This window comes from Lissotriton vulgaris, unplaced genomic scaffold (genome assembly GCF_964263255.1).
Source record: "Lissotriton vulgaris unplaced genomic scaffold, aLisVul1.2 SCAFFOLD_896, whole genome shotgun sequence".
Taxonomy (NCBI): domain Eukaryota; kingdom Metazoa; phylum Chordata; class Amphibia; order Caudata; family Salamandridae; genus Lissotriton; species Lissotriton vulgaris.
In genome coordinates, this window is record NW_028250281.1 from 759,195 (window position 1) to 771,055 (window position 11,861).

Below are 11,861 nucleotides of genomic sequence, written 5' to 3' on the forward strand. Positions count from 1 at the left end.
GCAGAACAAAGAAGAAGAGGTGCACAAATAACCAATAGAGATGTTAAAAGAAGGCAAGAGGGGTGCATAAAGGGGCGGGGAGGTGCACAGAGAAGCAAGAGGGGTACAGAAAGAGAAAGGAGGGGTACAGAAAGAGGATGAGAACTGCAAAAAGAAGCAACAGAGGTGCGGAAAGAGGCCCAAGGGGTGCAGAAAGAGACAAGACAGGTGAGGAAAGAAGGAACAGAGGTACAGAAAGAGGAAAGAGAGGTGTAGAAAAGGCATGACAGTTGTACAAAGAGGGAATAGGTGTGCAGAAACAGGCAAAAGGGGTACAGAAAGAAAAGATGAGGTGCAGAAAGAGGCAAGAGAGGTGCAGAAAAAAGCAAGAGAGTTACAAAAAGAGGCACGTGAAGTGCAGAAGGATACAAGAGAACTGCAGAAAGAGGCAATAGAGGTATAGGAAGAGTCAAGTGGGGTGCAGAAAGAAGCAAGATAAGTGAAGAAAGTAGCAACAGAAGTGCAGAAAGAAGAAAGAAGTGTGGGGGAGAGAGGCAAGAGGGATGCAAAAAGAAGCAAGGCAGGTGCAGAAAGAAACAAAAGAAGTGCAGAAAGAAGGAACAGAGGTGTAGAAAGAGGCAAAAAAGATGCAGAAAACATAAGGGGATACAGAAAAAGGCAAAAGAGGTGTAGAAGAGGGACAAACGGTGCAGAAACAGGCAATAGGGGTACATAAAGCAGCAAATGAAAGAGGCAAGATAGGTGCAGAAAGATGGAAGAGAGGTCCAGAAAGTAGAAGATATTTGCAGAGAGAGGCAAGAGAAGTGCAGAAAAAAAAAGAAATGTGCAGAAAGAATCAACAGAAATGTAAGGCTGGCAGCAAGAGTAGCTTGCACAACATTAGTACCATTTTAACACCCACATTTATCAATATGTAGGCTATCTGGTTTTATGTTTAAACCTATAATAACTGATAAAACACCACTGAAAGGAAAATATCCATCACCAGTGTAAACATAAAAACACTGAAAAAAATCCTTTGCAACCACAAACTAAGTGCTATTCAAAGAGAGAAAAGATGAGTGAAAGAGTATTTTTTTTCTTCCTGCAGGGACCAATAGAATGTAACTTTGTTATACAAGGGAACAGAAAATACGACCGGGCTAACATTATTGTGCTTGAGTTTTGTTGCTTAGGGATGTCACTAAAATATTGCTTCTTCTTCCTTCTGATTTTTTTAGTTTTGTGGTCTTTGGTCTGAAGATGCATTGTTTAGAAGCATGTTTTAATTCTTTTTTAGTTATTTTATAAACTGTAGAGAATCAGGAAATATCAAAATAACATTGGATATTTTGGCTACATTTGATTTCACTGATAGGTAAAATGCCTGGTTCCATAAGAATCTTTCCCAATATGTACTACCATCACATTTACCCACAGACAGAGACTGGGAGAAACTCTTCGATACATTACTAGACCCCTTTTCTAGCGAGTCAGTATTGATTGTAAGTGAATTGCCAAACACCCCAGACTTTAAACATTCAATGCAAGGTGCATTGGCAGGTATATGTGAAAACAGTGTTGTCGACAAGCACCTGAGATTGTCGTGAAAACCTGACACCAGACGTTTGGTAAACATGGAACGCAGTGCCACTTGGAATGTTGCTGCAAAATGTTCCTACCAAGTTCAATAAAGATTAGAGTGATATAGTTTGCATTTGCAGTAATTCAGCTAAGTATATGATTAAGTTGTATGATAACCTGTCAAAATCAATACCTGAGCTGAAGTGCTTACCTGTAAGAGATCCTTTCAATTGCTAGATGGTATTCTGAAAGCATATTTACAATCTTCTGAGTTAATGAAGAATGCTATTGACTTTGAAGTCCATTCTGGTGCATAGTTTCGATATGCCCGGGAACTAAAATGCAAATTTTCTCATTTTGTGCTTTGTGTGGCATCAAAGAAAGAGTCATCCTAACTGTGTCATTTAGCCAGAGGTTCTCAGTCCTAGAGGCTGCGAATGCTATATTAACCATGTGGCAACCGTTTACTGAATGTTTACTTAGTGCTGATGCCAAAGGCAAGAAATATGATGATCTTTGGTCACATTCTGATAGTGTTGTGAAAAAAGTACAGTCTATTGCATGCTTAGGTTTTTACAGGAAAACTTAACTGCTGTAGTGGACATATTCAAAATACTACAGTCTGAAAACACCCTTGTCTTCCAAGTGTTCAGCGAAATTGGTCTAGATGTGAACATCTCCTTGAGAGTAGGCTGGGAGACAGTTTTAGTGACTTTGGCACTGCAACATGCTCCATCTTAGAATTCTTACCACTTAGTAAGCAAAGAAATGTTGAGAAGCAATTCAGAACATTTAATTTGACAGTCTATGGGAAATGACTAGCAATGATGCATAGAAATGTACCTTCACCAAATATGGAATTTGAAGTTAATGAAGCCTCACTGAGGTACTCCGCACAAGTTCTAGATCCCGTCAGAATTTTCTCCAGACTTTTATAGGTACTGCTTCATTTTTGACCACTTCAATAACTAAGGGCATATGCACCCAATTAACGCATATGTTGCAGAACATGTCCAAGAGAATCACAATCTTCAGGTGCACCAGCATTGGCATGGAAAGCGATGCCATTGACCAGAGTTAGCAAATTGTGTACTGTTTTGGTGTTGTCCTTCTCAAGTGCCAATGTTGAGAAGGCCTTTTCACACAGAAACATTTACATAGGAAGGAAAGAAAAAGCGTGCATGACCAAAGACTTGTTAAAGAAGTATTTTATGGTGTACTACAATGAGTTTCATTTATAAAAATGTATTTGGACCTCATATAAAATGGACACACGCTGTCTATACACATTTGCTATCAGTGTAGAAAGAAGCAAGTAATAATTAAAAGAAAAACATTCCATAAACACCGGAAAACCACTTTTCCTGTTTTATTTAATGGCGTGAAAATGTGTAACCGCTGATACCCACAGTTTTTTTTAGGTATTGAAAACACTGAGAAAACCCCACCAGATTTTACCAAAAATAGAAACTGAAAACAGGAAAGCCTAGCAATAAGTAACAGGCGACCATTCTAGGTTTGCAAACAGCCTTCCACCATGCTTAAACACTTGTGCTGCATTTTTGGTAACATTTGAGCTAGAAACATGGCATTTTTTCGGCCAATAACGCAGATTAGGGAGCAGATGATGAGTTATTTGGCCAATGCAGAAAATGTATAACTGTGCGAAAGTAGGTGCAGCCAAACAGTCCAATAATTCCAGTGGCCCTGCTCATACCTCTGACTAGGTCCACAAGTGCTCCTCAGTGATTCCTTCTTTTTTGTCTCACTGAGTTCATAGTCGAGCATCTATGGAAATGAGGAAGACTAAACCTGACATTACTACTTCACAACACAGACTACCATACCACATAATTACGCTCCATAACACATAATCCCACTCTACATTTTACCTATATACTAAATACCACATACTTTCTATCCGCATAATTTTACTGCACAACATACCACATAATTCCACTACACACAACATACATCCACTCCATTCCAAAAATCATTAGTAAAAAACTTTTACATTTACAACGCCAATAGCTCTAATTCTCGCAAATGTGAAACCTATTATATTGCAAACACTTCTTTAACTAGTAGTCGCATTTGCAGAGTGTTGGAGAAAGGGTGCTGGGCCTCTGACCAGCACTTAGGAGTTCTGCTGCGTAGGACTTACAGGAGGTACCATTAGGGCTTCTTGGCCCTCAAAGTCCCTCAGAAGTAATTTGGACTTCATCGCCATGCTGCAGTCTGCCAGGAGGCGTGTTTGCAGAGGGGTGGAGAAAGGGAGGCAGGGCCTCTGAAAACGTCTTAGCAATCCCACCGTGTGGGACTTACTGGAGGTAACAAGTGGTTGCTTTTATGACTTGCTGTCGAATAAAGCTTTGTAAAAAATAAAAAAATAAAAAGTGGGGTAGTTGGCCTCCAGAAAGTCCCACACAGCAGGATTGCTAAATTCTCATCAGTCATGCCCCCTTTGCCCACCACTCTTCAAACGAGATCCCTGGCATGCTCTTGGACGGGGATTGAAGTCCCCTTCGCTGCTGGGGGTCCTTTAGGGGCACTTAACCTACCTATTACCCCCAGGACATAAGAGGACCTCATCGCTCCACTAGCAGTGGACCAAGAGGCACATTTGTAGAGTGGTGTACACAGGGGTGTGGCCTCAGATCACCTCTCTGAAATCCAGTTGTGTGGTGCTTGCTGGAGGTACCTGGTGGGCTGGTTAGCCCCTGGGGATGGTCAGTATTCAAAGGGACCTAATACCCCAACTTAGAACGCTCCAGGGAGCGTGTTTGCAGAGTGGTGCAGGGAGGGGGCAGGGCCTCCGGTGAGATGCCAGTTTGTTTTAATATATATTTTTAGAACAGGGGCTGTGTGGCTCCCCTTCTTTCAGTATTTTTGGGGCCCAGAGGACCCCATCCCCCAGGGCCTGACCAATTAAAAAAACATTATTTTTTTAAATGGGAATGGGGCCACCCAACCCCATTGGGTGGCCCCAATGGGGCCTATTCCCCGGGGCATAGGAATGAGGCCTATTTTGGCCCTGGGGACCCCATTCCCTGGGGCATGGCCTCCTTTTTTAAATATATTTATATGGAAGGGGTCTGCATGGCACCCCTTCTCTGGGCCACTTTTGGCCCTGAGACCCCATCCCCCGGGACAAGTCTTCTTTTTAAAAAAAATATTTATAGGAAAGGGGGTCCACATGTCCCCCTTCCCTGGGCCACTATTGGCCCCTGGGACCCAATCTCTCAGGGCCTGGCCATTTGTTTTTTTAATAAAGGGAGTGCATGTCAGCCCCTCTGCCTAAAAGCAATCTGCTTTGCTTCTCGCCCTGCCATAGCAAACAGCAATGTCCCGGGGTCAGCACCCCAAGACATTGCAGGAGCTGGGCCTGGGGGGTCGGGTCCCAAGGGCCATGAAGGGCTCCAGGCCCCGCCCTACATTTTCAAAGCCCTGGGGATGTGGTGGTGCCCGGGCAGAGGGTCCGCTATGGACCCTTGCATTTAAATGAGTTTTTGCCCTGGGGAGGTGGAAGTCTATGGGGCAGTGTGGGGGCAGGAGTCCCCCACACTTTTTTAGATATATTTAAGCCCCGATGAGGTGGTGGTCCCCCGGGCTTGGGGGGCCCATGAGGCCCCCCAAACATCATTTAAAATGCCCTCGGGAGGTGGCCTCCCGGGGGCAGTGCAGAGACAGGAGCCCCTAAGCATTTTTCTAAGACAAAGCCCCAGGGAATTGGCGGTCCCTGCAGCTGCAGGGGGCCGTGTGCCCCTGCATGTGATAAACAAAGCCCTGGGGAGGTGGTGGTTCCCGGGGCTGTAGGCCCACCATGGGCCCCCACACCATTAATTTATTTATAACATTTATTACGCACTGCTGTTACCCGTAGGTGTCCTGGTGCTATAAGTCTTGCCCCTGAGACCTCACACATCTAGCTCAAATTCACATACAATTATTTTTAGAAATGCTGTTTTTGGGCCTTGGGGTCCCCGTAGGACCTGCTAAGCAGGCCTAGGGGGTCAGGGTGTTTCTACCCTGACCCCTTTTCTTCATTTTTCTCTTTTTCCCCCTTTTTCTCATGTCTTAGTTCAGCCTTACTGAACGTAGATCACCATGTAAGCATAAATGTAATTTCTTAATAGATGTACACCTTTGTTCTTTCTTTCCCAAAATCGATACCTTTCTGCATCTTTAAGCAAGCTCAAAACTCCCACCATGCAAATTGCTATGTGCACGCACAAAGACTATGTCTCACCATTTAAGCACATGTAGAGTGGTCATATGAGTTAAAACCACATTGACAAACACTTCCAAATTTATACCTAAAAAGTATTACTTCTTTCTAATTCATATACACATAGACAACATGTTCTCATGTTTTATTTCTGACTACACTACTCCTGTTAAATAATGTTCATAAAGTATTACAACTCCCAGAATGCAAATGACAAATGTATCTATTCTGCACATGATGTTTAGACTTTTAAAACAGTTTTAGTTCCTCATTGCAACTTTTCACAAAACTATACTGTTATTTTTTAATAACAATGTAATAAACAGTCACTAAGTTTTCCTCATTTCACCCGGCGAACGTTGCTGCTGCTGCCCTGTGGTGTTTCCTGGCGAATCCTCCCACACTTTTGCCTGTGCCTCCCCCGCCGCCGCAGCTTTCTCCACCTAGTGCGGCCGCTGAGAGGAGGGGACTCAGAATCCCAGGGTGCTTTGCGGCAGGAGCCGCCACAGCTGATCTGCGCGCCTGGAGGCGCCTTAAAACAGAGGCCAGCCCCGGGGGAGCGGGTTTCCTCATTTCACCCGGCAAACGTTGCTGCTGCTGCCCTGTGGTCTTTCCTGGCGAATCCTCCCACACTTTTGCCCATGTCTCCCCCGCCGCTGCAGCTTTCTCCACCTAGCGCGGCCGCTGAGAGGGGGGACTCAGAATCCCAGGGTGCTTTGTGGCAGGAGCCGCACAGCTGATCTGCGCGCCTGGAGGCGCCTTAAAACAGAGGCCAGCCCCAGCGTCGCGGGACGCACGCGGGCGACGCTGGGCTAAGCCCGGGCAAAGGGCGGGCTGTCTACGGTCATCCAAGTCAGGACAAGACTGGGCTGGGCCACCCCCCTAATACTCATCAACAAACCTGGTAAGACTATACAAGGGACTTTAGAACTTTCATTTATTGCGTGACTTACGGTGCCTAGAGACTTAAAGCATTTTTTTTTCTCTACCACTGATTACCATGGCCCATCATTCTGGGAAGGGCAGGAAGCCAGCATCCAGCATCACGGGGGTAGCATTACTGGTACCCTGGATAATTTTATTACGCGAGCAGCAGTTGTGTTAGAGCGAGAGATAGCCCTCACTGAGAATGTGTGTTGTATTTGTGTAGTGCGAACAGTAACCCATAAGCATCCCGGCGCTTGTACTCCTACCACAAGGGAACCCCTCCTGGCTTTTCCTTGTGAGGTGTCCACTCCTGGGCATCCCATGGTGAAACCAGGCATCCCTTGTGTATCGGGGGCCGTTGTGGAGACTAAGCAAGCTATTGCCCAGAGTTGCAGCGTGGGGCCCATGCTTAGATTCGGCACTGAGGCGAGAATATCCGGTCAGAGGAATTTAAGCCCGATCCCACCGAGGCGGGAATCGAACCCTGGTCCCTGGCCAGCGCTCTGCATCAAGGTCCGCCGCTCTAACCATTGAGCCACACTTCTCCACTAGAAGCGCCTATCTCTGGAACTGACAGGCTCCAAGCGATCCTCCCTGGGAGAGATAAGAAATGCTGTCACTCCAGAGCATGCTGACACCAAAAGATTGAGCACTATCAGTAATACCTCCCTAGGCAAAGGCATAGAAGGGTGCTGCCCCACAATCTCCGTTAATACTTCAGCTAGTATAACATCCTGTGATAGCCTAGCTTTGGAGGATTTTCACCCTATTGTCCTGACCAGCAAGAAATTCAAGCTGTGGATATACCTAAAAACACACCCATATGTTCTTCACACAAGGGCAAAAGAAAGAGTGGAGGGGATCGCCAACTAGGTTGGAAACCCAGGGTACCGAAAATAATGAAAAACCAGACAAAGCCTAGTTTTTTTAAACCTAATGTATAATCTAAAACCCCCGCCATATGTTTGCCTACTCCATCTAACCCCTCACCTAGTATTGGTCTCTAGCCTTTAGCTCAAAATATAGATGTAGCTAGGGATGCGACATGTACTTTAGCCCAAGTAGAGCAGCTGCTAAAGTCATTCATACTCCCAATCATTGAGAGACTAAAAGTATTAAATGATAAAATGGATAAGATCCAGAAGGCTACTGTACTGAACACACATGTGTTAACTAACTTAGCACCCAGTCTGGAAGATAGGGGTACCCCTTCAGCCCCAAGTAAAGAGGCCGAAATATCACCTCCCACAATCCGCTTGACCGCATTTGGTGCACCAGATGAAACAAGATCACCGGAAAGCAAGGAGGTCGTGATGAAGGGAGGCCCGGTGGGAAAGGCTGCCGTAGGGGATAAGGACAAAACCGGTAGCCAGAATACCTCTTTACCAACTCCACAATCAACACAGCCTGGGGGGCAAAAAGTCTGGCTGAACCTACTAAAAACGTGGTTACCCACCCTGTTATCGACTTACCCCCCCAATCATCACCATTGGTGGTGGTATTAGGGAACGTTCCACCGCTTACTGAGGGAGTTAGGGAAGACTATCATCAGTTAAGGAACAAGGTGGTCCACTGGTTGTCTTACAATACATCAGAAGGCAATAAGTTAGGTCACAGTGTTATAATGGCACGAAGGGTGTCCTGGCTGGGCAGGTCAAAAAAATCCAAAATGGGCGGCTGCATTGTGATCAACTTTAATAGCCCGATAATAGTGGAAAGGATCTTAAGGGAAGCTGCGTTTGGTGGGAGGCTGAGGGGCTCGGGCATTGAGATACTGCCACTGGGATTTTTCTATGGTACACCAAACCAATTACAATCTGATAGCTGGAATGGGTGGCAACATGTTAGGGCACCCCATCATAGAACACAGCAGGGTTTGGGACCATCAAGGGGGAGGATAGCAGGCGAACCACATTGGGGTAGACAGGGGTTGCATCCTTTTCATCGAGGCCCAAACAGACTTGCAGCACTCTCTGACCTCAATGATTGTGACTGACTGTATGGTAACAGCAACACAGTTGTGAAACCCTATAGTAGAAGTCCCGATCTGCTGTTAGATCTCAAAACAACTGAGATAGCGAACAAAGAACAAGGTGTTCAGGGAGATAAGGTCCCAATTGAAGCCCAAAACGCGCCTAACTCAATTTTGGAGAAAGCTTCTCTTCCCCCTAACAACACTCTAGATTTTGAGGTATACAAAAATACATACGTAAACCTGGTAAGCCCCTGCACTACCCTAGACAGCCCCGAAGTTGATAATCCCAGGATGGTGAGGGCCTCAGGATGCGAAAATGCTGCTGCTAATAGGGAAATATCTGTGCTCTATAACCATGTTGCGGTTGCACCGCCAGTTGGACCATCATCTCCTAGAGGTCCCTTTAGAATGGTATCATGGAATATTTGTGGACTGGAAAGTAATGTTTCTAACCCTGGGTGGAGGGAATTTATACAGAACTTTGATGAATTATGTATTCAGGAAACCTGGCTTGTGAAAGAAAAACACCTGGATGGCTTCAAAACCTATCACATCCCATCGGAATACTCTGTCCATGGCAGAAATAAGGGGGAATCTGTGTATATGTTTCAAACTTGTTGAGGGTCCAGAGAATTAAAATGATTAATTGCTCCCTTTATTACCAAATGGTATCTATCAAATTACATCCGGGCACAGAATTGCTGGTGGCAAACTTTTACAACAACATCAAAAGTACTGACTTCCTACAGGGGATGGGAAAACTTCGGGAGGACTTGAACTACCTAAACACAGCTAAAGGAAAAGACGCAATATTGGTATGGGCTGGGGATTTTAATATCAGTGTATGTAAACTGAATGCTTGCAGATCACAGGAAGATGGTTCTGAAGGGAATGGCGATAGGAATCATCTTGTACATACAGCTAGAGGGGAAATAATAAATGACATAATGGCCACATATGATCTAGGCTTCGCAAATATGATAAGCACCCCAAAGACTAAATTTAGTTCGACATTTATAGCAAGGGGTTTGCAATCTGTTATTGATTTTATTATCTTACCCACTAGATACTCAAACTGGGTGGAAAATGTTGTGATCCATTCAAATGGCCTTAGTGATCACTTGCCCCTTAGCTTGTACATAAATCTTCCCGATTGTAATACCTCCCCCACCATCGAGTCCCTGGCGTGGTCGCAAGAAATAGTTTTGGCACGCCAAAATGGTTTTGCATTGAAATGGGGTAATATGGACCCAAACAAATTAAACGCTGACATTATAACAAACAAATAACAAAGAGGGGGGTGCCAATACTGATATTGTAATTCAAAGGACCATACCTCATCCAGAAGAAGTTTTATTATTGACATTATAACAAAGGCTCTGTCACCTATCCTGGTGTGCCTAGACGAGGTCTCCAGAAATGCTGAAATCCTAGATGCCTTTGGGCAGGTAACTACAGTCATCCAAGATACCCTGACTAAACGAAACGCTAAGAGAGGTAATAAGTCCAATGGCTGGTTTGACTCAAAATGCACTAAAGCCTATAGCTACCTTAAAGGTGCACTTAGTGCCAAATCTAGGGACTACAGCCTAATTAGGGCCTGCAGAAAGACCTACAACTTAGCCCGGACTAATAGGAAACAAGAAATAAAAGAAGCGGCATGGCAAAATTTACTCAAAGCCTCAAAGCTTAGCGATAGTAAATTGTTTTGGCAGGCAGTAAATGCACCCTATTTTACTAAACTGGATATTGCAAGAATTGAAGTCGCTATAGACGAAAGCACGTGGATAGACTTCTTTTCGAATGTATATAAAAAAGAGAAAAGGGTTCTGGTGAGGCTTGTAGAGGCAAATGAGTTGGACGCACCTGAGCGGAATCATTTCCCGATAGTTATTGAAATCACATATGAGGAAGGCCTGAATGCAATAAATAACTGTAAAGGAAGCAAGGCCCCGGGCCCGGATGGGATCCCAAATGACATTTTTAAGTTGACCACTGATCTTTGGGCCCCAATCTGTACACCTGTCCTAAGGGCCTGTTGTGCTGAAGGTTTCATTAAAACCTGGGCCGAATCAATAATTATACCCATTTATACAAAAGGGGATAGAGAGTCCCCAGCAAACTATAGGCCCATATCTCTCTTGGACTCCCTCATGAAGATCGCAGGTACAAACTTGGGAAAACGAAAATAAAATTCTAAGCCCGGTCCAGTGCGGCTTTAGGGAAGGGAAGGGCATGGTGGAGCAGGTCCTTAATTTTGTGATGATCCAAGGGAAATATACCCAAGCAAAAAAAGGTAGTCTCTACGCTATATTTGTCGAACTCTCAGCCGCTTTCGACTGTGTTGATCATGAAAAGCTGTGGCAAATATTGGAGGAAATCAGGGTGGAACCTGCTATAGTGCACTTCCTTCGACAGCTGTACACAGGTGCAACCACGAAGGTGAGACATGGGTTGATGGGAGAATGTACTGGGTCGTTCCGCATAGAGAAGGGCGTGAGACAGGGCTGCGTTTTGGCTCCATTCCTCTTCTCCATATATACGAACGCCTTGGAGGGGGAATGGGAGGCCACCATAGTGGATTCATCTAGGTATGGAAAAAAATAGGCGGCATCCCTTCTCTATGCGGACGACGCTGTGCTAATGGCCAGAACCAGGGTAGGCGCCCAGAAGGCACTTGTTAAATATATTGAGTTTATAGATTCAAGGGGTTTAAAAATTAATGCCAAAAAATCCTATGTGATGATGTGTGGGAAAGGAAGAGCTAAATCTAAGGCCATCAAAGTGGATGGCATCTCAATTGAACATACTAAAAGCTTCTCGTACTTGGGGGTGCTAATAGATGGTTCTGGCTCGTGGAGTGTAGCCGTGAAGAACAGAACTTCACTGTTCAAATGTTCTATTGCGGCATTAATAAACCTTGCCAAAAAATTAGGGAAGAGACCCCCTGAGATCATTCTAAATATATATAAGGCAAAATGCAGAAGTATCATACTTTATGGGGCGGGAATTTGGGGCTTTCATAACACAGCACCCATTCAAATAGCAGAAAACTGTTTTTTAAGATATTTGCTAGCCCTTCCTCAGGGTACGGCAGTTTTCAACTGCCACTCGGAATTAGGTATGGATTTTATCTCTGATCTCATAAAACTGCAACCAATTTTGCTC